The sequence below is a fragment of the Sapajus apella genome, unplaced genomic scaffold (assembly GCF_009761245.1).
Source record: "Sapajus apella isolate SASKATOON/1434 unplaced genomic scaffold, GSC_monkey_1.0 scaffold96, whole genome shotgun sequence".
Taxonomy (NCBI): Eukaryota; Metazoa; Chordata; class Mammalia; order Primates; family Cebidae; genus Sapajus; species Sapajus apella.
Genome location: NW_022437036.1, coordinates 4389189 through 4414447, shown reverse-complemented (window position 1 = coordinate 4414447; position 25259 = coordinate 4389189). Strand labels below are relative to the sequence as shown.

At 46.4% G+C, this 25259-nt stretch overlaps 1 protein-coding gene across 5 annotated transcripts in view; it reads left to right on the top strand.

Moving 5' to 3' along the window:
* PHACTR3 (phosphatase and actin regulator 3) overlaps positions 1-25259 on the top strand; it is a 258234-nt gene that overhangs the window by 96581 nt on the left and 136394 nt on the right. The window contains exon 1 of one of the 5 annotated variants that reach the window (XM_032257141.1): positions 1382-1565. The exons of the other annotated variants lie outside the window; for them this stretch is intronic. The gene's annotated coding sequence lies outside the window, so the exon portion shown is untranslated. Of the gene's footprint in view, positions 1-1381; positions 1566-25259 lie in introns of those variants that run through there. 5 annotated transcript variants of the gene reach the window in all.

The window sequence follows — 25259 nt, the reverse complement described above, 5'->3', positions numbered from 1 at the left end:
CCCCCTCCTCCCCTCACTTACCACTCTACCTCCCTCTCCTTCTCCCTCTTCCCAGCTAATTGTGTTGAGGCTGTACCTTGTGATAGGCACTTTGGGTACCTCTCTTAGCTCATGTCACATAGTTCCTGGGGAAGGGTACCCCATTGTACAGGTAGGTACACAGAAGAGGGGAGAGATGCCCCCACTACAATGTGCTGGGAGCAGAATTTGGACCTGAGTCCAGCCCCCCATCCCCTGCAGGAAGGATCTGGACTCCTGCAGTGTCAGGGGGCAACTGCCTCTCCATAGCAAAGCTTCATTTGTTCAGTTCCTGGCTCAGGGCTATGACCTCTGTCTCTGAGGCTCAGAGAGGTGAAGCCCCTTGCCTGGGTTCAGGTGGTTATGTAGTGGGGATCCTGGTTCAGACCCATGGCTGTCTTTCTTCCCAGCAGTACTTCTGTCCTCCAGGTGTTTCTCCCCCCCAGGACACTGCAGTACCTGGAGACATTCTGGTTGTCATAACAGGTGGAGGGTGCTTGTGGCCTCTAGCATGCAGTGGTCAGGATGCGGCAAAACCTCCTACGATGCACAGGACAGCCCCCACCACAGAGAATTGTGTGGTCCCAAATGTCACTGGCGCTGAGGCTGAGAAACCCTGCTCTAGGCCCTTCCCCAGCTGACCCTATGCTCCTGAACCTGACAGCAATAGACATACATGCAGCAGCAGGTGTCGGGGCTACAGGTGAGCTTAGGCCTTTGACCTCCGCATCAGTCTGCCACTTGTACCTGTGCCTGGAATAAAAGGTGCATCACGGGTCCCCACCTTCAGCACTTCTTGTTTTCAGGTTGCATGTCAGGCTCCTTCTTGCCTAAGTTCCCTTAGGGCTTGGCTCCAGGCAGCCTCCCTAATCTAAGACTTCAGCAGCTGCTTCAGGACTCTGCATGGCCAAGGTCCCTTTGCCCAAGGTCGCCAAGGCCATCGTGGCAGCAGTGGAGGCAGGGGAAGGAGAGGAGAGGGCCCTAAGAAAAACTCTGGTTTCGCCAGTTCCTGGAGCATGCCTAAGGCCAGGAGAAGTTGCTGCCATTGTGGGCTCTGTTTGTGGGATTTAGGGCTTTGGTTCAGGTGGTTTCTGCCAGGCTCTGGCCAGAGGCCAGCCTGGGCAGTGTCCTGGCAGTGCTGAGTGACACATCACATGCACGGAGAGGAGCAGTGCCTGGCCCTGAGCAGAGGGGAGGCTTGGAGGGAGTCGGACCCCCAGGCCTGGGTTGCCCTCCTCACCCCCACCCTCGCCCCATCTCTGACTCCTGCAACATCTGTATTTAAAAATGTTTACAGATAATAATGGTGTTCAGCCCCAAAAGGCAGACGGGAGCTTCCTGACAATTGCAGTGCGCGCTGGGTTGGAAGTTTTCTCAGGGAGCACAGCTAGTCCCCAGGAGCCAGTGAGAGCACCAGGGCTGTGGGGGCTCTTTGCCAATCTCAGCCTTTCAGGGAGGTTAGGAGAAAGGCTCCAGAAGCCTGCAGGGAGAGCAGGGGTTCTGGGGAAGGTGAAGTTCTTCGTCCAGGATCCCTCTGTGACCATAAGGTGAGTGGCTTTGCCCCATGCCTCTGGTGAGGCAGAGGGCTGGGCCTCTGTCTAGGGGGCAGGCTTCTTAAAGGCAAAGAGTTTGCAAATTCCAACAGGAGCAGGTCCCTACGAGAATGGCTTTTATTTTAAAATTATTATTTTTCTTGAATCGGATGACTGCATTTGGAGGCTGGGGTGAGGGGTGAGGGCCGCCCCTCTTGGATCCACAGATGGGTCATTTTTATGTGTCTAGGGTGTCAGCCCAGGATCAGCCCTGGGTTTCTGCCACGGAGTCCAGAAAGAGCCACGGAGGTCTTTTGTTTGCATGTGAATGTTATTTTAACCTATTACTTCTGGGCTAAAAATAAAAATTCCACTTGGATGCCTCTTCGTCTCTAGATTGTAAGATTGTAAGTTTCCAGGAAATAATAGATGGTCATTGATAGGCTCTTTGACTGCAGTGTGTCCTCTTCTTAAGCCAGGTTTTGTAAAAATTCACAGTAGAGGAGGTTTCCCACAATGGAGGTGGAAGCCTTCATTTAGCATCAGGAACACACGCTCCGCTATCAGGAGTGATTGTCCTTCGGGGGTCTCCGCCACTGAGCCCGGGCTGGGAGTGCAGGTGTGGGTGAGGGAGAGGGCACACTTGGCTTTTGTGTGGTTTTACATTTGGTATCGTTTGTGGACTTTTGGCTCTGAAAAATGGTTTGCAAGTGAAGTTGGATGTCTGGAGTTGGGCCCCAAGAAGGAGATGGAGGAGTGGTTTCTAAGTGTGAATATGGGTCACGGTTAAGTTCTTGGAAGCAACGTTCGTTTCCAGAGATGCCTGCTGTGTTTTTAAGCTGCAAGGTTTTATTTTATTTTATCTTTTGACCCAGTGGAAAACGGCGATTCAGGATCCTAAGGACTTTAGGAGAGGTTGTCTGAATGCTGAACCCCCTCCCCTGAAATGCTGGCTTTCTTTTTAGGACAGGAAATACGGGAAATTGACAGTCCTTTTGTGGAGTGTGGTTTGCATGTTGTTCTTTGAGGATGAATTACGGAATTATGCGCATGCATAACGATGGTAACCACAGACACATTCTAAGAATAACAAATCAGAAAAATCCATGGTGAGGTTCATTCAGAAATCATCAAGAGTATATTGTCTAACTAAGGAGAGGTTCAGAGGAGCGTATTCCTGGAGCCACCATTTCAGCTGTCACCTAGGTGTAACTCTCAGCAGAAGCAAGCATTCCCACTAAGGTGTTTTGCAAATTCACTGTTGGTTAATCTCATAACTTTTACCCTGCAAGCTGAAATAATAGGCCAGTATGAAAATGTGCTTTCTCTCCCATTCATTACCTTCCCTTCCTGAGCCAAGCCCATAGGTCGCTTGGCAGTTTACAATTCTCTGTCTACATGGAATAGATATAGATTTTTTTTTTCCTGTATGTTTTGGGTATTAACTCTTTGGTTGCCAAGCTGTTGAGCCCTGAGTCTATATCATACACCTGCAGCCTGTGGCTTTCAGGGCGTCAACACATCGTGGTTATATAATGCAGTAGCTTTGCTTGTGGGGTGACTGTTCATATCATGTATGCTCAGAACGTTCTATTTTTAAAGGATAAAATACCACTCTTCAGAGCAGCCTGCTCACTCCTGCCTCCCTGGGAACCACACGCTTTGTACCGTGGAGTTGTTGGCATGAAGTCTCGTGGCATATGGACAGGAGCTCTTTCCTCCTGTCTAAGGCCTCTTAGGACCCGATGGATGGCTGGAGGCCGTTTCTCTCCAGTCCTGAGGTTGATGATCCGGAGCTCTTGCTGCTATTTTCGGCTTCCTTTCTTCCTTGTGTCTTGACATAATTCGACATGTCGCAGCTGAATCTCATCTGTTTGCAGAGCTTACTGTGTTTTGTAATCTGTGTTTTGTAGGGCAGAAACAGTCCTTGCCTGAGCATATTATATCGTTATTATTCAGGAGGAAAGTTATGATACTATCAATTCACTTTAAAATATGCAAAACAAAATCGATCCCTTTATTTTCTTTCTGCTGCTAATTTTCTGGCTGGGAGCACCTGGACAGTCCACACTGCTCCTCCTTCTGCTGGACCAGAAGGCAACAAGCAGTGGTTCTCACAGCTTGGGAACCTGTATGAGAAGCACCTGGAGGCTGTTACAAGGGTGATTGCAGCCGCACTGGCAGAGTTTCTGAGCTAGCAAGTCTGGGGTAGGACAAGTAATTTGCACCTCTCGCAAGTTCCCAGGTGATGCTGACGCTTGCCCACCACTGCACTCTGCATCACAGATGGAGATCATGGAGGAGGGTTGGTAAATATTTAGGAGGTGGACGATGCCTGCGTCCAGAGAGCCAATTTAAGAAATATACAGATGGTGGAGCAGGAGATTTTCAGTTGTTGTGTATCCTGTCCACGCGGTTGAAGACGGACTTGATTGAAAAAGAAATTAAAGCTGAAATAAAATTAGATGACTGAGAGGATGGCTCCTGACAGCATCCAATGCCGTGATGTTATTTAGGGAGGATGAAGCATCACGACTCAGACAACTTACTTTGAGATGGCCAACAGCACACACAGACATAAATGAAGTGCGTGTGTGTGTGTGTGTGCACGCGCATGTACGCACACACACGAAACAGCAAAATTGCTGAAACAATGGGTGTTCATGCTATTCTAATTTCATATTTCTATTTCTAATGCTTTCTGCATAATAAACATCATATTAACATGGTAAACACAATAATAGGGCTTAGGACGGCTTTTCTTGTGTGTGTGCATAGTGGTGAGTAAATCAAGATCACCCACAGGTTCATAGCTGTGTCGCTCTGGGTGGCATGGGCACTGTATTAGTCCGTTTTCACACTGCTGATAAAGACATACACAAAGAAAAAGAGGCTTAATGGACTTAGAGTTCCATGTGGCTTGGGAGGCCTTGTAATCATGGCAGAAGGTAAAAGGCATGTCTTCCGTGGCAGCAGGCAAGAGAGAATGAGTGCCAAGAGACAGGGGTTTCCCCTTATAAAACCATTGGATCTCGTGAGACTCATTCACTGCTATGAGAACAGTATGGGGGAACCGCCCCCATGATTCAATGGTCTCCCACCAGGTCCCTCTTGCAACACAGGGAAACTATGGGAGCTACAATTCAAGATGAGATTTGGGTGGGGACACAGCCAAACCATATCATGCACACGCATTCTCATTTCCTTGGGAGTTCTCATTTCCTTCCTTTCTCCCTGGTCTTTTATCTCCTTGTTCGTTCCTCTTTTCCCTTCCCTTCTCTTTCACCCCCTTCTCCCTGGCATCCCTGTCTTCTGCTCTCCCTCCCTCCTTCCTTCTTCCTGTCCCGCCTCCTGTCTTCTGATGTCTGGGCCAAAGGACTCTAGTCCAGGAGGGTTCTGTGTGGGGATGTGTTATACTGAAACCCTAATTAACCTCAGTAGGGAAGGCACCAGGTTCAAGAGGCCAAAGAAGAGACCTGGAGCCAGCAAACAAGACATGCGGTTCTTTTAGGGATTTACATGCAGGAGAGAGAGTCCCATGGTGGCGGGTTCGAGAGGGCTGTCTTAACATAACGAAACAGTCCAGTAGCGGCAGGCTGGACAACATCTCCACCTTCCTACGCAATCTACCACAGACACAATCTAAGATGAACAAATGAGAAAAATCCATTTGAGTGACATTTGAGCAAAGCCATAAGGCGATGAGGCAGCAGGCTGGGCAAGAAAACCACAAGGCAGCCGCCTGCAAACATCATGTAGCTTCTACCGCATTTTCACCCGGCACCCTCCCCAACCACCTCCACCTGGCAGCCTTCATGGAACTCAGACTTGTCAACCTGAGGCCCGTGGGCTGCGTGCAGTCCAGGACGGCTTTGAATGTGGCCCCACACAAATTTGTGAACTTTCTTAAAGCATTGTGAGACTTTTTGTGATTTTTTTTTTTTTTTAGCTCATCAATGATCACGAGTGTTAGTGTGTTTTATGTGTGGCTCAAGACAATTCTTTTTCTAATGTGGCTCAGGGAAGCCAAAAGTTTGGACACCCCTGATAGTAACCTAAAACTCACGGCCTCAATCCCCTGTAGGGCCCATGTTCCACAGGGCAGGCTGGAGGCTCAGATATTTATCATAGAAAGGAATGGATCTGCGGGTGGGCCACTCCCGAATTCCCTAGTTTGGAACACACATTCAGGTGCATCTGCATTACAGGGTTATTCTAAGTGTGTGCTTAAAATATTGATGTCAGGTGCCTTTCCCTATAGGATGCTGCGGTGTCTGCCCAGGAAAAAGTTGAGTCATGTGCCACTTATCATTTTCCCAGGGTTTTCAGGCAGCTGCCCTGCTTTTTTATATAAAGTTTTATTGGAACACACACCACAGCCATTCACTTACACACTCCTCTGGCTGCTTTCCAGCAGAGTAGCTGAGGCAAAGACCAGAGGTCCACACAACTGAAAATATTTACATCTGGCCTATTGCAGAAAAAGTTTGCCCATCCTGATTTGTCTCTGTGGGATGGCTCTCTTGGAGGTTCTACACATACACATGTGCACATGTGCATACATACAAAACTCATACTATGAAATGCAGCAAGATGTTGACAGTTGTGGAGTCTAGAGTCCATGTGATTGTTCATTGCACTATTTTTTTCTACTTTTCCACATGTCAAAAAAATTTGTAAAACATTTTGATGACTGCAGCGGTGACCACCTGGGGTCTCTAAAGAATAGTGCAGGCCTCCATCCCAGGTTCTGAGTCTTCACCTTTTGCCTCACCCCCTTGGCAGCTTAATTGAATGGGTAGATGACACAAGTCAATAAAAGCGTTAACAATGCTTCCCATATACTCAAGAGCCAAACAGATATCTCAACAGACTGTTAGAGAGGCTGAGTCAACAAGGAGGAGTTTCATGTTGATGAGCAACAGGTATCCAGCTCAGATTTACAAAGCCCTTTCCTAGGTCCTGCAAGGAGCAGACTTCACTAGAAATCAGACCTCTTGGCCGGGCACAGTGGCTCATGCCTGTAATCCAGCACTCTGGGAGGCCGAGGCAGCTGGATCACTCGAGGCCAGGAGTTCAAGGCCAGCCCAGCCAGCATGGCAAAACTCCGTCTCTACTAAAAATCCAAAAATTAGCCAGATGTGGTGGCACACACCTGTAATCCCAGCTACTCAGCCAGCTGAGGCAGGAGAATCGCTTGAACCCAGGAGGCGGAGGTGGCAGTGAGCCGAGATTGTGCCACTGCTCTCCAGCATGGGCAACAGAGTGAGACTCTGTCTCAAAGAAAAGAAAAAAGAAATCAGGCCTCTTAACTGAACCAATGTCTACAGGGTCCCTAGAGTATGCGTGTGTGCACACTGTTCCAGCCACTGGGACATCAGGGTGCAAAGCCTCCTGGAGCTCGCGTGCTGGTGGGGGAGGACAATGAACAGCACCTTCAACCAGTAGGGAATCGTCCTGCATATTAGTAATAAGTGTTGTGGGAAATGAACAGGAGCAGCAGGGGGAGATAAGAGAAAGTATAAATGTGGTGGGCGGTAGACAGTTGAGTATTACATGGAGTGTCAGGATTGGCATCATCAAGGAGGTGACATTTGAGCAAAGCTGTAAGGCGGTGAGGAAATTAGCCATGTGGGGATCTGAGGCGAGAGCCTTTGGGGCACAGGGAATCTTCAGTGAAGAGGCCCTGAGTAAGAGCCTGCCTGGCAGGTTCCAGGAGCAGGGAGGGGGACCCTGTGGTGGCTGGACTTGCATGAGATTGCTAGGGAGGACATGGGAGAGAAGCAGGGACATTGTAGGGAGGGGCCTCTGCCAGTGCTCGCGCTTCGCTCTGAGTGTGATGGGGGGGCGCCACTGAAGTGTTGGAGATTTAGTTATGATTCATCAAATGACTTCAGAACAGACTAGTGTCCGAGGGCGGGGACCGGCCAGCCTAGCAGTCACGGCTACAGTCCAGGTGGGAGATGATGCTGACTGGCCACAGTGAGGGCGTGGATGTGGGTACTTCTAGAAGGTGGAACGATGCAGTTGGCTGAGGGAGCAGATAGGAAAACAGGGACAGTGGAGTTTCAAGGGAGGACTCTCAGGTTCTGTCCTGAGCACCAGAAGGATGGAGCATTGGTCCTGGCCTATGAGGGGAAGGCCGTGGTGGAGCAGGTTTCAGGGAGAGAGCAGGTCCATTTCAACTAGAGTGAATTTGGAGCATCTATTTGACATCCATGCAAAGATGACAAACTGGCAATTGGCTGCACAACTCTGCACTTGGGAGAGAGGTTTGGGCTGAAACTGTGCATTTGGGAGGCCGCAGCTGAGCAGAAGCTGAACAGGAGCTAATGCACGCTCTCCCAAATGTAGTCATTTGTCTGCCACCTGTAGTCTAATTTGCCAAATACTCTCTTTTAAACTAGGTCTGTTTTGTTTTGTTTTTTGAGATAGAGTCTCACTCTGTCGCGAGGCTGAAGTGCAGTGGTACAATCTTGGTTCACTGTAACCTCTGCCTCCCAGGTTCAAGTGATTCTCCTTCCTTAGCCCTCCCAAGTAGCTGGGACTACAGGCACATGCCACCATGCCCAGCTAATTTTTGTATTTTCAGTAGAGATGGGATTTCACCATGTTGGCCAGGATGGTCTCGAACTCTTAACCTTGTGATCTGCCTGCCTCAGCCTCCCAAAGTGCTGGGATTAAAGGCGTGAGCCACTGCGCCCAGCCCCCCACCCCTTTTTTTCAGTTTGAACTCATTTTAAAAGGATATTTTATGTTGCATTTTTAAGTAGAAATCCAGTATTGCTTGCCTTTGATAAATGGTAACCATAAAATAAAACAATGCCAACAAAACAACATTTAGTCCAAACTAGGCATCATCTCTTACCAAGGATTTTGAGCCAGAGCATCCTCCGTATTTATTCAGACACAGAGATCATCAAGTGTCAGATGCCAGGGTCACCATAATACCAAACAAAGACTCTCCTCTTGAAGTTCTTGGAAGATTGGTGGGAAATTGACAAGAAATTAGCTTCTGTTGCTTTGTCCTGGGTCCATGAATCCCTTAAAGTCACCTTCTTACCTCTTATGTGCCTAGCCCTTGAAGAGATGCTGAGCTGAGCAGCTGTTATAGTGAATAATGTAGGAAGCTTGGGGTCCAGCTTGACCCTCTGCTAGAGGTTGGGTTCTCTTTAGGACCACGTGTTTTCTGAAAGGCAAACTACAATTTGCAAGAATGCTTAGAGCGGTGATGACCATTTGTTTTAGAACAGACTTGGGGGATGACAGTCGGGGAAAGAAAGGGTGGGATTTTTCCTGCATGGTTCTAGGATGCGGCCCTGGGGGCAGCTGGGAAGGATAAGAGGATAGAAGTGGATTTGGTTTCACTTCCCTCTGAGCACACGCTTTCTCTCTGAGAATTCTCACTGGGGCTCATATTTTTTAAATTAAGTAGTCTGCTCCTGAATAATACCTGTCTCTGGGGCTGTTTCTCTTTTCTGTTTCTATATTGGGGTCCCTTTTTGACATTATAGGCTTTCCTCAAATGCCTGGTAAGCCAGGACCGACCTTGTTTATTGCAGAATGCAGCAGCAAAGGCCTTGTGTGTGCTCGTGGCGTGTTTTGGGCACGGAACGAGCTGGCTCAGTAGCCTGGAGCCCAGCAGTTGTGTTGAGCAGCAGATTCTTCCATCCTCACAGCCCTTCATTCAGCATTTTCAGAGCACCCCACTCCTGCTGAGCCCCTGTAACCCCCCTCCTGCTGGGCCCCTGTAACCCCCCTCCTGCTGGGCCCCTGCAGCCCCCTCCTGCTGTGTCCCTGTACCTTCCTCCTGCTGGGCCCCTGTACCCCCTCCTGCTAAGCCCCTGCACCCCCCTTCTGCTGGGCTCCTGTACCTCCCTCCTGCTGGGCCCCTATAACCCCCTTCTGCTGGGCCATTGCACCTACCTCCTGCTGGGCCCCTGCACCCCCCTCCTGTTGGGCCCCTGTAACCCCCTCCTGCTGGGCCCCTGCTTCTGCCCTGCAGTACTGTGGCCCTCTTCCTCCCCAACAGCTGGGAGGGCCTTCTGAAGTGCATATCAGACCTTCTCCTGTCCCTGCCTCCCACTGCCCCTGGACCACAGCCTCTGAGATCCTGCCACCCTTCCTCATCTGGTCTTCCATTCCTGGGGAACAGTGGCCACATAGCCGGATGGCTGGGAGCATGGACTTGGGACACCCAACCAGCCTGTATTTGAACCCTGACTTGGTTCCTCATTTTCCCCATCTGTAAGACGGCAGTGTTGAAAGTACCCGCCTGCTAGGGTTGTTCTGAAGGTTGAGATATTCAAGTGCTATGAACACCGTCCAGCACAAGGCTGGCGAATGCTCCAGAAGGGTTCACTGCCACTCTTGCCATTTCCCTGCTGATCCTGCATTCTGGCCACTCTGGCCTCTGCTCACGTTCCTGGAACTCGTCAGACCATCTCCCACCTCAAGGTTATTGCTCCTGCCATGCTTTCTCAGGACACTGGTCCCCTGCCTCACCATTCGGTCAGTCCAGGTTAAATGTCACCTGCTGAGAGCAGCCCTCTCTGACCATCCTGTTTAGAGCGGCCTCCCCACCCCACATTCCCCATGATAGTCTGGCCTGATTGTGTCTGCTGGTGGGTTCTGCTTCCCCGCCACCAGAACTTGCCCATCATGAGGGGGCAGGCTTACCTGTTGTCTCTTGTACTGCCTGGACTGGAGGCCCTTGGTTACTGCCAGTTGGCTGAATGAATGCAGGAATGAGGCAAGAATAATGCATAGATGCTGAACCATGATATGAGGGACTGTTTCATTCATGTGGCATTGGAGTGTGCTCCACCTGTACCTAACTTTTCCTATGTGAAGGTTTTCCTTCTGAATTTATAAGGTGCCCACCTTAAAGGCAGGAATTCAGCTCATACCTTTTAGTGGACACTGCAAGGTGTCCAGATCCTAGGACACAGCATTATATTGGTTATCGAATGAGACTGAAAGGGGATGAGGAGAGTGGCCAAGTGCATGGAGCTGGGGCCTAACTGCCCACATATGGTCTTTGCCCCTAGTACTGATTAGCCAAGTGTCCTTGGCCAACTTCATTTTATGCCACAATACCTTAGTCTCCTCATCTGTACAGTGGGAAGAATAATAATATCTTTTCTAGAGTTGGAGAGAGGATTAAATGAGCCAGTTATGTTTAAAGTCCTGGAACAGTGCCAATGCCCACCACATAGTAATTTCTATGTAAATGAGATGTCATGATGATGGTGATGATGGTGGTGGTGGTGGTGGTGATGATGGTGGTAGTGGTGATGATGACGATGGTGGTGATTGTGATAATGACGGTGATGATGGTGATAGTGGTGATGATTATCGTGGTGGTGATAGTGATCATGATGATGGTGGTGGTGATGGTGCTGGTGGTGATGATGGTGATCACGGTGGTGATAGTGATCATGATGATGGTGGTGGTGATGGTGGTGATGGTGATGGTGATGATGGTGATAGTGGTGATGATGACAGTGGTGGTGATTGTGATAATGACAGTGATGATGGTGATAGTGGTGATGATTATCATGGTGGTGATAGTGATCATGATGATGGTGGTGGTGATGGTGGTGGTGATAATGACGGTGATGGTGCTGATGATGATCATGGTGGTGACAGTGATGATGATGGTGGTGGTGATGGTGGTGGTGGTGATGATGATGGTGATAGTGGTAGTGATGATCATGGTGGTGATAGTGATCAAGATGATGGTGGTGATAGTAGTGGTGATGATGATGATGGTGATGGTGGTGATGGTGATCATGGTGGTGATAGTGATCATGATGATGGTGGTGGTGATGATGATGATGGTGATGGTGGTGATGATGATCATGGTGGTGATAGTGATAATGACAGCAATGATGATGGTGGTGGTGATTGTGATGTGGTGGTGGTGATGACGATGGTGATGGTGGTAATGAGGGTGATGTTGTCATCTTGCAATAGATTTCAAAAAGTGGAATACAGTAGAATTAAAGAAATACTAGTGAGTTAATAAGAGGACAGGAAGGGCACAGGAAGTGTTTGCTAGGAAATGGAAGAGTCCAACTTAGTCCAGTATCTGTTGAATGCAGCAGACTCATGAACTTTACTGAAACCAAAATGTGCTGAAGCTGATGAGAGGATCATAATTTCCCAGAGTGTGGACTGAAGCCTCCAGGAGGTGTCAGAGATGATTTTGGAGTAGTGCTTTTCACACCCTCTGTAAAATCGGGCCCATTAAAACATTTTCAATCTGTTGCAAACTGATAATTTCATTAATGTGTAGAGAATCATTTTCACACGTCACCCCTAAGAGAAGATTTGTGGACTGGTACCTGGAACAGATACTTATCTTGCAGTTGCCAGCACAAAACACTTTCCAGATGGGCACTGTGCAGGACGCGGTACTAGGACACACTTTGAGTAGCGCTGTCTCAGATATAAATCACATCACATGGGGCTTCGAATTTCACCATCCTGTGGTCAGCTGGCCTCTCCCCTGTGAATTTTCTTTCAGTTGTGTGGTTGTATAAGGAGGAGAAAGTTGTAGTTTGTGGCTCATGCGTCATTGACGGGTGATATTGGATGATTTCTCTTTTCTAACAAGCAGAGAACTACCCCAGGCACAGAACCCTTGAAGGGCACAGTGTCTTGCCAGAATTACACTGACTTGTTTCCATTGCATTTATTTTGTGGCCACTTAATGTTTTTGGATATTGATTCTGATTTTCCTGTTAGAGCCAAGATGTAAAGTTTCTTTAATAAATTATTTAGGTTCAAAAAAGTGAGTTGCATTAAAAATAATGTACATTATCATGCAGCTAAGTGTGCATATATGACAAAAATCATGAAAGTGATACAAGACAGATTTGCAGAGGACTCTAGCGGAAGGCAGGATAGAGGAGTGAGAACAGACCAAGTGGATGTTTGGGGTCATCTGGGGCCAGATAAGCCCCTCCCCCCATCCCTGGTGAAACAGCATTAAGGACATCCTCCTTCATCCCAAACACCTGCTTTATGGGGAACCACAGGGCTGTATTCTTAGCAGGACTGGAAAAGCCTAGTCGGCTTTATCTTTTGGATCTGAGAATGTTGTCAGTGATCATGTTTCTCTCTTCACTGGGGTTGCTAGGAAGTCCAGCATCCAATTTCAGTCCAAACCTCCAATCCCTGTACAGAATCCTACAGTCTGTGTTTTATGTGTTGAAGCCATGGAATCATGTATTTTTCCTCCTTCATTTATTTTCTCCCTGGCCTTTTTTATTTTGTCTTTTTTTCTTAACTGCAGATACATTTTTGTAAGCTGTCTTACATCATTGTTTGGAACACAGTGGGAATAATACATAAATGCCGAATAAATAAATAATGATGAAACTTTTTCCTCAAACTGCGGGACTGGAGCTTCTCCGTCGTTAGAGTTATTTTAATGTGATCAGGACAAGGAGACCGAGAGAGTGTTGTAGGAAGTAAGCTTTGTTCTCTGGGGCTTGGCCTGCCCGCGACGCTGTGCTTGTTGGGAACGCTAATTTCTGTTATTTGGTGGTGCTCATATCTCAGGCCTCTGTTTAAGAAACAACATAGATTCCTCCAAGGCACATATTTGCATCCTGTGTGGGCCGAGGTGCCTGGCTTCATTTTTTCTCAAGATACCCACACTATCTCATGGGTATTTTTAAATGCGTATCTTGAGAGCCAACTTCTCTGCTGTGTGCAGGCTTTTCATGATGCTAGGAGAGTTGCCATGTGGATTTGCAGGGCTAAAAATCAATGCACAGGCAGCGTCAGCTCAATCGGTGGGACCCATTGTCCTTTTAGCGCTTGGTGGAGCAGCCTTGGGGGGAGGGTCATTCTCCAGGCAGGGCAGAGCTCAGTTCCAGGTGCTGTAGTTAACAGGAATGACCAGAAGGCCAAATGGACCTTGGGGTAGGTCTTGAGGCCAGGTAGTGAGGTGACCTAGAGTGGGGAAGATGGTGTGTCAAACGTAGAGTGGCACAGAGATGGCAGAGGCTGGGGAGCTGTTGAGTCCTGCATCTTTTCACACATGTCTGGGGATCTTGAGTTGTGTAGAGGTGCCGCATGGCCTGCCTGTTGAGGAGCAAACCAAGCTGACCGGGTTACAGGTGCTATCCCCTGTCCCCTCTCGTCTGATTAGTTTGGATACTAGGATGCTGCGTGGAATACAGACATAGCTGGTGAAACAATTTTGAACCCCCTGCAGTAGTCCAGCCCCTCATTTGTCACTAAAGGAAACTGAGGCCTTGCCAGGAATCCCGAAGTGGTAATCCTTCATCCTCCTGCAAAGTTCTGGGGTAGGACACCACCCTTCACCTGACTGTGGAAGCCAGAAGCCTGGGTGTCTACCTGCCCCTCCCTTTTCCTCCTCATCCCCATCCCTGCCGCATCCCTGCATCCTGGGGGCTCCAGGCCTCAGCACTTCTCCACTTCATCTGCTTCTCATTACCCCCAGCCACACCACCAAGGTCCAGGCACCATTGTCTCTGTGCTGGGAGGATACAGATGCATCCTGAGCCACCCAGCTTCCTCTGTTAGGCACATCTAATTGGGTTTCTGCTGGGTAATGGGAGTGATCATTTGAAACCTCAAATCTCATTATGGCAGTCGACACCCCTTCCCCCATGTTCGCATCTTGTTTTGAATCTTTCAGTAGTTGCTCATGGCTTGTAAAATCAAAACAAAACAAAACACCCAAATTCCTCACCAAGCCTCTCCCTGCACCTCTGGCCTCATGATGGCATGATTCTGAGTCTGGGGACCTGGACGCATGGTCTGAGCTGTGTTCGAACTCTAACCTACACCACCCCTTACCTTGCACAAACACACATGTTTGCTGGCTGGCTCTAGTTCACCCTCTCATCCTAGCCTCAGCATCACTTCTGCAGGAAGGCCCCTTCCAATCTCACCAGGGCCCATCACATCATCCTGTCTGATGCTCTTTGTCACTCTAGGCTAATCCTTCGGGGCCCTCAGACCCTGTCCCCACTCTCTTAGTGTTGGGGCTCGTTCTCTCCCTTCACTGGGCTGTCGGCTTCCTGAGAACCAAGGTCACATATAGCATTAGCCTGTTTCCCAGGCCTTCAGCACAGTGCCCCTGTGGGCACAGGAGGTATGTGCAGAGTGAAAGGACACCTTAGGTTTGCAGGAAGACTGTGTTACAGAGAAGTGGTTTTATGTTCCAAAGTTCAAGCAGGAAATGTCCTCCTTCTCCTCCTCTTCCTCCTTGTAAATCCTTCCCCATCACTGGATGGCTGAAGCATCTCATGGTGGAATAGTTTCAGATCCAGGGTTCCCAGGAAAGGAAAGCACCTCCAGTTCACCATCCCCCTTTACTAATAATAAACATTTAATGAATGATTGCTGCCTGTTCATATTACCAAACCCTCACTGCCAAAGGCCACCAGAGACGCTCCTGGGGTCAAATAAAATTAGATTTATGGAGGTTCCTGCATCACAGGGTAACAAAGCATTGAGGGTTATGACAGCATCCAAATATGCAGGACTTGGAGGGGCTTTTTTTTTTTTTTTAGTAGGGATTAAGGTATGAATTGGATGATTCTAGAAGAAATGAAAGAAGCAAGGGCTGGCTCTATCTGATACTATAAAGAAAGAAGCCTCTCACTATAGGGCATCTCAGTGGCCTTGGTTCAGGAGGTCAGAAGAACTAGTTGAGGCTGGGTAAGAGCAGGATCCCTGCATGTGGAGGGGATGTCAGTCACGTTTGTGTGTCCTGGCAGAGACCTTGGCTGTCCCGTCAGAAGCTTCCTCTGATTGTCAACAGGGATGATTTTATTTTACTCTTTGTGCTTTTGTCTTTCATACGTAAAACTTTGATCAGTCTAGAATTTCTTTTGATATAAAATGTGAGGGACAGAGCCAACCTGCTTTTCTATTTTAGATGCTATCAATTGTCCCAACTCCATTTATTGAATGATAGTTGCTTTTCTCTGATTTTCTTGCCTCCTTTATAAATATATTAAATTCCATGCAATTTTGTGTCTGTTTTTGGACTTTTCATTTTTTTCTCATTGAATTCTCTATATCCTTGCAACAAAGCCACATTTTTTAAATTATTATCACTATGATATATGTTTTAATAACAGAAATCTGTTTCCCTCATCCCTTATTCCTCTTGCAGCTTTTTCTAGTTCTTCTTGTTTATTTTTTATATAAATTTTAACTTATTTACTATATGTCTTTTAAATCTCTGATAACTTTAGCAGCATTTTAGTTGTGTGGGAATTACAGAATTTTAATTCTGGAAGGATGGTGAGAAGGTTTCTGTCGAACTCTCTCATTTTCCAGAGAGGATATGATTTTATCAAAGTAATACTGTTTGTGGCAGTGAGAAACCAGGGAATCCCCAACCCTGGACCAACCTCCAGATCCCCCACCAAGCCTCCAGCTTTTGACCCTGCATGTTTTCAGGTACTCAGAAAGTACTTAATCAATATTTAGCTTAGTGGACTGCTACGATTTAAATTTGACCTTTTGATTCCAACTACCGCCTTCTGCTATGCTGCTTTTAGAAGAAAGGGCAAAGTTAAGGAATTCAACCTTTGTTTCCATTTATCTGTTAGCCTTCCGAGATAGGCTGTGATGTAGCCAACACCACTCCTTTGTATCCGTGGTCAAAGTTGGAAGGAAGCTCTTTCAGAGAGGTTGGCTTCATTGATCTTGTGGGGAAAGTCTTACAAGTACCCAGGCCATGGTGTTTGCCAAGGAAGTGAGTGGTGTGAAATCCAGTCTCAAGAACAAAAGCCCTACAAGTCTGTACCCAGCGGGGTCGCTGGCCTAGAATGGTAATAAATAGAATTGGGTGACAACCCTGAAGGTCACCTGTGGTTCGGCTCTGGAGGTGTCCTTGTTTGTACTCACTTTGAGTTACCATCAACTTATATATAGCATCAGGCCAATTGCCCAGTGATGATTTCGACTGTCCCTTGCCAGGGGCCTGGGCTTGTGGTTTGGTTGAGTCTGTCATGGTCTCTGTGACCTCAGAGGAGGAGGAAGGAGGATGATGACGGATGCTTCTGGTGATGCAAACAACAAACGTTTTTGGATGATGTGCCTGATACCGTTCTCTGTACTCTCCATGAGCTAATCCTTTAGTCTTCAAACAACCCTTTGAGGCAGATGAGGAGACTGAGCACTAAAAGGTGAATGCAGAGTCAGTGTGAGCACAGAGGGCCTGGTGCCCTGCTAGGGCATGCCTCCTCTTGGCTGGAGCTCTGTGGCAATAGTTGGAACAAAGGAACCTTGGTTAAAATATCAGCTCCACACTGGGGTCTGTAGGGGAGAAATAGGGGAGGGACAGTGGGGGGTGGGGAGTTGGGGAGAGATAGCATGGGGAGAAATGCCAGATATAGGTGATGGGGAGGAAGGCAGCACATCACACTGCCATGTGTGTACCTATGCAACAATCTTGCATGTTCTTCACATGTACCCCAAAACCTAAAATGCAATAAAAAATTTGAGAAAAAAAATATCAGCTCCATTCCTTATGACCTTGGGAAACTTATGAATCTCCACATCTGTATTTTCACCTGTTAGCTGGAATGATGTATGTCATTTATAGTGTGTTACGATTAAATGAGAAAATGTACATAAAACTTTTAGGTCATTGCCTAGCACCAGGTAAGTACTCAATGAAAAAAAAAGTAATGGTTTTAATAACTTGTTTAATGTTTCTAAGCCTTAGGTTTTTCACTTATAAAGTGAAACATCATTAGCTGTGGTGTGTGGCTGTCTTCTCTTTTGGTTTGGTTCAGTTTGAGGATTTGTTGGGGTCATGTCACCGTCATGACCACCTGTGTGACCTTGAGCAGACTCCTTCACCCCTTTGTGCTGCAGTTGCCTCCACTCTAAAGTGGGGCTCCTGTAGGGGCTGGCTCAGGGTTTTGTGAGGATGAAATGAGAGATGCTTAGAGAATACGCAGCTTGGCACCTGGCACGGAGATCCTCATCCTCCGAGTTCCTATGACTGTTGCACCTGTGTGTTTGACTCAGTCCACAATCCTTTTCCATCTCCCTTCTCTTCTCTTTGTTTTGGGAATCTTTGAAAATACATGTTGAGCAAAAACAAAAAAGAAGAAAGAAAAAGAATGCTTGTTGAGCTTGGGGTCGGTTTGTGGAATCATGACCTACTTTTAGGGTAGTCTGTTTCATTTGGAATAAACTTAGGTTTCTGAGACATTGGAACAGTGCTGTTTGACTTCACATCTATTCGTGTGCTTTCACTGAGCTCTGTGAATACGATGTTTCTATTGCCCCATCTATCGGAGATGACAGACAACCATTTATATACACTCTATGGACTCTTGAGGGATGCACCAGATCCTGTCTGTAGCTTCACTGCTTCTAAGACTGAGGTGTTACCTGATGTATCAGTTATCTATTTCTGGTAACAAATTATTCCAGAATTTAGCTTGTGATTTTGTTGACAACTGAGGCTGGGCTTAGCTGGGCAGTTCTTCTCATCTTGGCTGGGCCCCTGCATGCATCCATATTCAACTGTAGGCTGGGTGTAACACTGGCTGATTTTGGTGTCAACTAGGATAACTGGGAGGACTCAACTCTGTTCTGTATGTCCTTCATCTTGGGCTTGTTCACATGGTGGAGGCAGAGCCCCAGGCAAGAGGGAAATATGCAAACCCCTGTTAGTCCTAGGCTCAAATCAGGCCCACCATCTCTTCTGCATGCAGTTGGCAGCGTTAAGTCTCAGTACAGCCCAGATTCGAAGAAAGAGGGCACAGATCTCTTGACAGGAAGAGCAGATTTCACTGCAGAGGGGTCTGGCCTGGGGAGATAAAGAAATGTGGCCTTTTTTGCAATTTGCTTTGCTGACCACGTAGAGGCTGACTGGCCCTGTGTTTTGTATCATACGCAACTTTATAGAAATGTGTCTCCTAGTTGAACTTTGCAGAGACTCAGATTATCTTTCTGTTGTGGGCTTTCTACCTTGTCATGAAAAGGCCAGAAAATTCCTGAAATGAGCTTCCTTTTCAGTTCTTCAGGTGAGAGGCTCCTCAGGGACCCACAGACCATTTTTCTGGCTTCTGTCTCCCTCTGCTTGTCACACACTGGTCACATACACAGTGGAAGTGAGCTTCTTTGCTTCCATTCCCAAACTATAAGCTCCATGAAGACAGGAATCTCTTTGACTCACTATGACATTGTTGCCACCTAGTAGGTCACCTAAATATAGGATGAAAGAAGGCAGGCAGGCAGGAAGGGAGTGAGTGAGTGAGTGAGTTAGGAAGTTAGGCATCTAGATAGGAAGGAAATGAGAGAAAGCCTGGTGGGAAGAAGGAAAGAAGGACATTGGCAGTAAAGATTGGGAAAGAAGGAGGTGAAGAGAGAGAGGAATTTAAATTATTCTTCAACAAGCTAGAGTATGACTTGGGGCAGGGCACTGGCCTCTCTGTGCCTCACTGACTGCATCTGTACGATGGAGAAATAGCAGCACCTACCTGGCTTGTAATCAAATAATACATAGAAGCTTTTAGAATAGTGCCCATCACTGATGGCTGCCCTAGCTGTTATTCTAGTTGCTGCTGATGCAGGACACTGGGACCCTCAGCATGGAAGACAGCAGCAGGGACAAGGGGAAATGATGTGGGTCCAAGGAGATCGTTCAGGGGCTCGGAGGGACATGCAGAGAAAGAAGCAGCCCAGTGATTGCTGGGTGCCGTGCCATGCAGTGCTTCTTCTAGACATGGCTTTGAGCAGCAATTGGCCAGGCTTCCAGAAACTTCAGAAGAAGTGGACTGTGAACTCTCTGAAAGCTAGATGCTGTAATATGCATTTTCATAATTCCCCCAAGGATGTGGACAAATAAACTCACAATCACACAAAACCCCACCACCCAGAGAGCAATGTGGCTGACATCGTGGCTGAGTTCATTACCAGAATTTTTCCTGTGGGAACCTATATAAATATAGAGCCTGTAGACAAAATTGGAATTTGTACCACTGATATGGTTTGGATTTGTGTCCACATCCAAATCTCATGTTGAATTGTAATCCCCAGTGTTAGAGGAGGGGCCTGGTGGGAGGTGATTGGACCATGGGGGTGGATTTCCCCTTGCTGTTCTCATGATGGTGCATGAGTTCCTATGAGATCCGGCTGTATAAAGTGGGTAGCGCCTCCCGCTTCATTCTCTTCTCCTTCTCTGGCTATATAATGTGAGATGTGCCTACTTCCCCTCTGCCTCCCACCATGATTGTAAGTTTCCTGGGGTCTCTGCAGTCATACTTCCTGTACAGACTGTGGAACTGTGAGTCAACTGAACCTTTTTTCTTTATAAATTCCCCAGTCTCAGGTAGTTCCTTATAGCAATCTGAGAATGGACGAATACAACCACTTCTGCTGTGTCTTGGGTTTTTTAAACTCACGTTATTTTGCGAGTATTTTCTCGTTGACTGAGAATTTTGGGGTCGGGCATTTTTCTCTACTTCTTAGACACTCAATTTCTGTTTAGAAAATGGGGACAGTAAGAGTATCTCTTTCACAGAAGTTGTCGATTTTTTTTTAAGACATTCTTGCTCTGTTTCCCAGGCTTGAGTGCAGTGACATAATCTCAGCCCACTGCAACCTCCACCTCTCAGGTTCAAGCAATTCTCCTGCCTCAGGCTCCTGAGCAGCTGGCACTACAGGCTCAAGTCGCCACGTCCAGCTAATTTTTGTATTTTTAGTAGAGACTGTTTCACCAGGTTGGCGAGGCTGTTGTCGAACTCCTGACCTCATGTGATCCACCCACCTCAGCCTCCCAAAGTGCTGAGATTACAGACGTGAGCCACTGCACCCAGCCTATTTTGTTTTGACTTGGGGAGGGTTAAATGAGTCAATGTCCTTAGCCCAGTTTCATAACATCCACTGTAAACTTTTCTATACGTTCCTTTATTTAGGAAGAGTGAACGTAGTGCCAGGTTTTATGTAGAGAGAAGTGCTCTGTGTGCTTTGGTGTTAGCACATAATGAAATTAAATGGATATCAAAGCAGAGAGCACTTAGGGATTCCCAAAGCATCCAGAATGATGGTGGATGGTTATAAAGGACAGCAATAATACAATGACGCTGCCTCCAAGACGAAGCACAGCATCAATTAGCACTGGGCAGTGGGTGGCCAGGCTCTTTTGTGGCTTTACTGAGAGCCTCCGAAGGGTGGTGAGGATGGAGAGTGGGACCATGAGTGACTATCTCAGGCCCACTGAGAAGGTGCTTTTTCATGTGGTTGACCCATGGCAGAGGGAAGGACCTGTGTCATCTCTGAGTGTCTGAGCATGTTGGGAGCATGCCTCAGGACACGGAGTTTTTCTCCCTGGCCTCGTTGGGATGCTCTACACACCTAAGCAGGCTTTGCACATTCAGACACAGGCTGTTTGTATTCCAGCCAGCATTGCTGAGAAGGCCAGGGAGCAGCTTGGTGCATACTAAGGAGCAGCCCCTGCCCTGGCTCTATCCGTGCCAGGCTCCCTGGGCAGTTGCCCATGGAGAACACAAGCCAGCAGGCTTTGCGGAGAGCCAGGCCGGCCTTTGCCCACTGGAGGCCGATGGGAGCCTGGGCGGCCCTCGGGGGTTCGGGTCTGCTTTTGGGAGACCTTGAAGGCTGATGCGTTTTCTCCCCAGCCCCGCTCCTGCTTTACCTGGATTGCTACTGGGACTTCAAGACAGTCCATGCTTTCCTGTTGTGTAGGCTCTGCCTTGCTCAGGGGAATGGAGACTGAATCTATCAGCGATGATCCAATAAAGGGTCTCATAGGTCAGCAGAGGGTTCTGGGATTCACCCCAAATGTTTGGGCAGAGGGAGGGCTATAGGCTGTGAAACAGAATTAAATAATGATGTGATAGGAAGCCCTACAAGCATTGGCCCCTTAAATTTTCTCTAGAGTCCTATGAGATAAGGACTGCCCCACTTACGAGGATATGAAACAAAGGCTCAGAAGGTGGAAATAAATCTCCTGGGTTTGACCAGGAGCGCAGAAGCCCTGTTCCAGAGCCTGTTGACAAATGAGGCAGGCACGTGCAAATCTCAGGGGGCACCTTCTGTCTGCTTTCTTCTGAGTGTGCAATCACATTATATTGTATTGATTGCTATTGGAAGACCAAATTCAGAGGCCTCATGGATCTATACCATGACTTTATAGAAATAGCAAAAGGAAAGGTATTTTTCATGGTGGCTCAGACTTACTTCTTTATCCCTGTCCTTGCAGGCAGAGAGGCCCGTAACAAATATCAAAGGGTGATTAAGGGGACTTTGGAAGCCAGGAGACTTGGCTGTAGATGTGCTCCACCACTTGTTAGTCATGAGACCATTGGTAACTCATCAAACCTTCCTGAACCTCAGGTAGCTGCTATTGCTGTTTGTTACCCATGAGACCAAGGAAATAGTCATCATGCATGATGTTCTAGGCAGTGTACAAGCTAAGAAAGGAGCAGAGATTAGAAGGAGGAAAGAGAAAGAATAAGCAGGACATTTTTCACCTAAGAGATTGACAAAAAAATTAATTTAATCAACAAATTGCCCAGTCTTGGGTAGTTCTTTATAGCAATTTGAGAATAGACTAATGCAACCACTTATGCTGTATCCTGGGTTTTTTAATCTTACATTATTTTGCAAGAATTTTATCATTGACAATATGAAGTGTTGGCAAACAGCTGGGGAAACAGCTCTTATATGTCTCTGGTATAAATTGGTCTGGCTACCTTGCAGACACAGTTTGGCAATATTAAGTAAAATTGGAAATGCAAATGCTCTGACTCTCTGTGACTATTTCTAGGTAAGGAAGCTTGGGCCAGGATGTTCATTACAATGTCAACATTGTGTGTAATTGTGAAAAACTGGAAAAAATTCTAAACGACTATTAATAGGGAGCTGTATACATCAAAAGTGGCATGTTCTCACCATGGGACATGTGGCAGTAGTTAAAAACAATGAACTAAATTTCTATGGGAAAAAATGAAGTGGACAGTATAATATCATGTTTGTTAACCTACCCACCCCAACAAAATAATATCATATATAGCATGTCAATGTGAAGTGAAAAAATGACTAGATGGAGAGAGAATGTCAGGGAGATGGAGAGACAGAGACAGAGACAGAGACGGAGACAGAAAGCAAGAGAGTGTGAAAGCTGCAGGTATTATGCTAAAAGGACACATACCAAATCTCTGATAATTGCTCCTTCTGGGAGTGTTAAACGATTAAAAAAAAAAAAAAGATTTCACCTTTATCAGTAATGTGTCATTACAAATGATACATAGATTTTTATACATGTAAGCACACACCAGATGACAGCTTCAATAACCTCCAGTTTTGTGCATTTGTTGTATTATTCCCCGTGCTTTTAGGTTTTCTTTTGTTACTCAAAGAATTGGTGAAATAATTTTTAAAATAAGAGATTTATTTGCGGAGCTTAGAGGGGAAGGGGAAAGTTTGGATGTCTAATGATTTTTATTTTAAGGTTGAGGTATGATCTGACTTACCTCTGTAAAGCAATTCTCTTTTTTCTGGGAGAATGTTTGCAGCAAACATTCACTAATTGCCTACCATGTTCATGGCCCATAGAACTGTCCATGGTACTAGTTCTCTACCAGGCACACAAATACATCCTCAGCTAAGTAAGTTTGACTTTGATGACTCTTTCTCTCAGTTTGATAAGAATTCAGCTGGCCATCCTCTGGCCCATCTGAGCCACAGGATATTGAAAGAAGATCAATGCTGCCTGGCAAGTACATTCAGAAACACAACTTCCCCCAGGTATCCCAGTGTTTCTGCTGATCCTCAAATCCCAAGGTCATGTCAGCTATAAAAACATCAGCAAATTTATGGAGTATTAACTGGAAAAAAGTGTTGTTGCTTCTTAGTCTTTATAAGCCCAGGAGATTCCAAGAACAGGGAAAATATCTAAATCCAAGCCAGAAAAGGACAGAAGTGCTGAGCCCATTGGTGACTGCCCTTATCTGCTTTGAAATCCCTGAAGTTGGTGATGTTGTTTGCAAGGACGCAGCTATGTTTCCTTGTCTTGTTTTAGTCTTGGACTGAGACAAACATGACATTTTCTAGATTTAGGGCCCAGAGCTACAGAAAACACGACCCCAAAACAAAAGCTTTAGATCTTTAAGTTATTGATTCTTGAGGAATATGCCGATACGTCATTTGCCCCTTGTAACTCCTAAACCCCTGACATATCTTTTTATGCTATTAAAATATGGCTCCTAGTTTTGTTTACTCCAGTCTCTTGGATGTTGTTATTTCCCTTGAATCTCCTAAGAGGCTAGAGATTATATTTGGTCTGGCAGATGGTTTTCTGTCTCCCCCTTTCTCCTTACGTTTATTCTAAAAATATTTTAGTAGGCTATATATAGCCTATTATTATATTTTAATAGGAGATATATATATATATATATATAGCCTATTTATTTTTAGAATAAATGTAAGAAGATATATATATAAAATATATGTATATTAAATATATATATATATATATATATATATGGTTACAAAAGTAAGCAGCATGAAAAAGTGCACATTGCTATCTTGAATACCATCATCATCATCGTCACCTTTATTAGATAGTGAAAAGTCTGCATACTAAACTTACTCTCTGGTTGACCAGTTCTCCTTCCCTGAGCAACCCCTGTTACAAGTTTCTTTTTTGTGACTTCTTGTGGATTTATTCATGTCATTCATTGTGTGTGTATGTTTTTCACATGAATGATGGTAATCTACATATACTGTTTTGTACCTTGTCTCACTTTCTAATATTTCTTGGAGATCATTTCATGGAGGTGGGTGTTGGTCTTTCTCAGTCTTTTATGTGTTGCCTGACAGTCTGTGGAAAAGGTTGTTCTTCAGCGCCCTACGGATAGACACTGAGGTTGTTTCCAAACATTCATCAGTGAATCAGTGTTATGTTGAACAATCTTTTAACCATGTATGCATATTTATTTTCAGGTTTGAGCTTATTTGTAACATATGTTCCGATGATTGCAAATGCTGGGCCAAATTATATGTGCATTTTAAGTTTGTCTAAGTGTAAAACATTGGCCTTCAAAGATATTATATCAACTTATAAACACAGAAAATTTAATGGCAGCACTGTTTGTCAATGCCCTCACCAACCTAGGTCATTGACAATTCTAAAACATGGATCTATAAGGTTTAGTGCTTAAAACGTCATTTTTGGTTTAGTTTCAAGCCATGTTCACACTTGAAATGATATGATATCTTACATTTCCTTCAGCACAATCCAGTTGGGGTGAGAGGGAGCAGATGGGGGCATATCTGGAAAGAGATCAGCATGCTTTGGTAGTTGTTGAAGTGAAGCTGAGTGATGAGTATGTGGTAGTTCACATTTCCATGCTCTGTACTTTTGTAGGTACTTATCTTTCTTTCCCTTCCCCTCCGTTCCCCTTCCTCCCCTTCTTTTTTCCTCCCTCCCTCCCTTCTTCCCTTCTTCCTTCCTTCCTTCCTTCCTTCCTTTCTTCCTTCCTCCCTTCCTTTCTTCCTTCCTCCCTCCCTCCCTCCCTCCTCCCTCCTTCCTCCTTCCTCCTTCCTCCTTCCTTCCTTTCTTCCTTTCTTCCTTCCTTCCTCCCTCCCTCCCTCTCTTCCTCCCTCCCCCCTTCCTCCTTCCTTCCTTCCTTCTACCTCCCTCCCTCCCTCCCTCCCTCCCTCCCT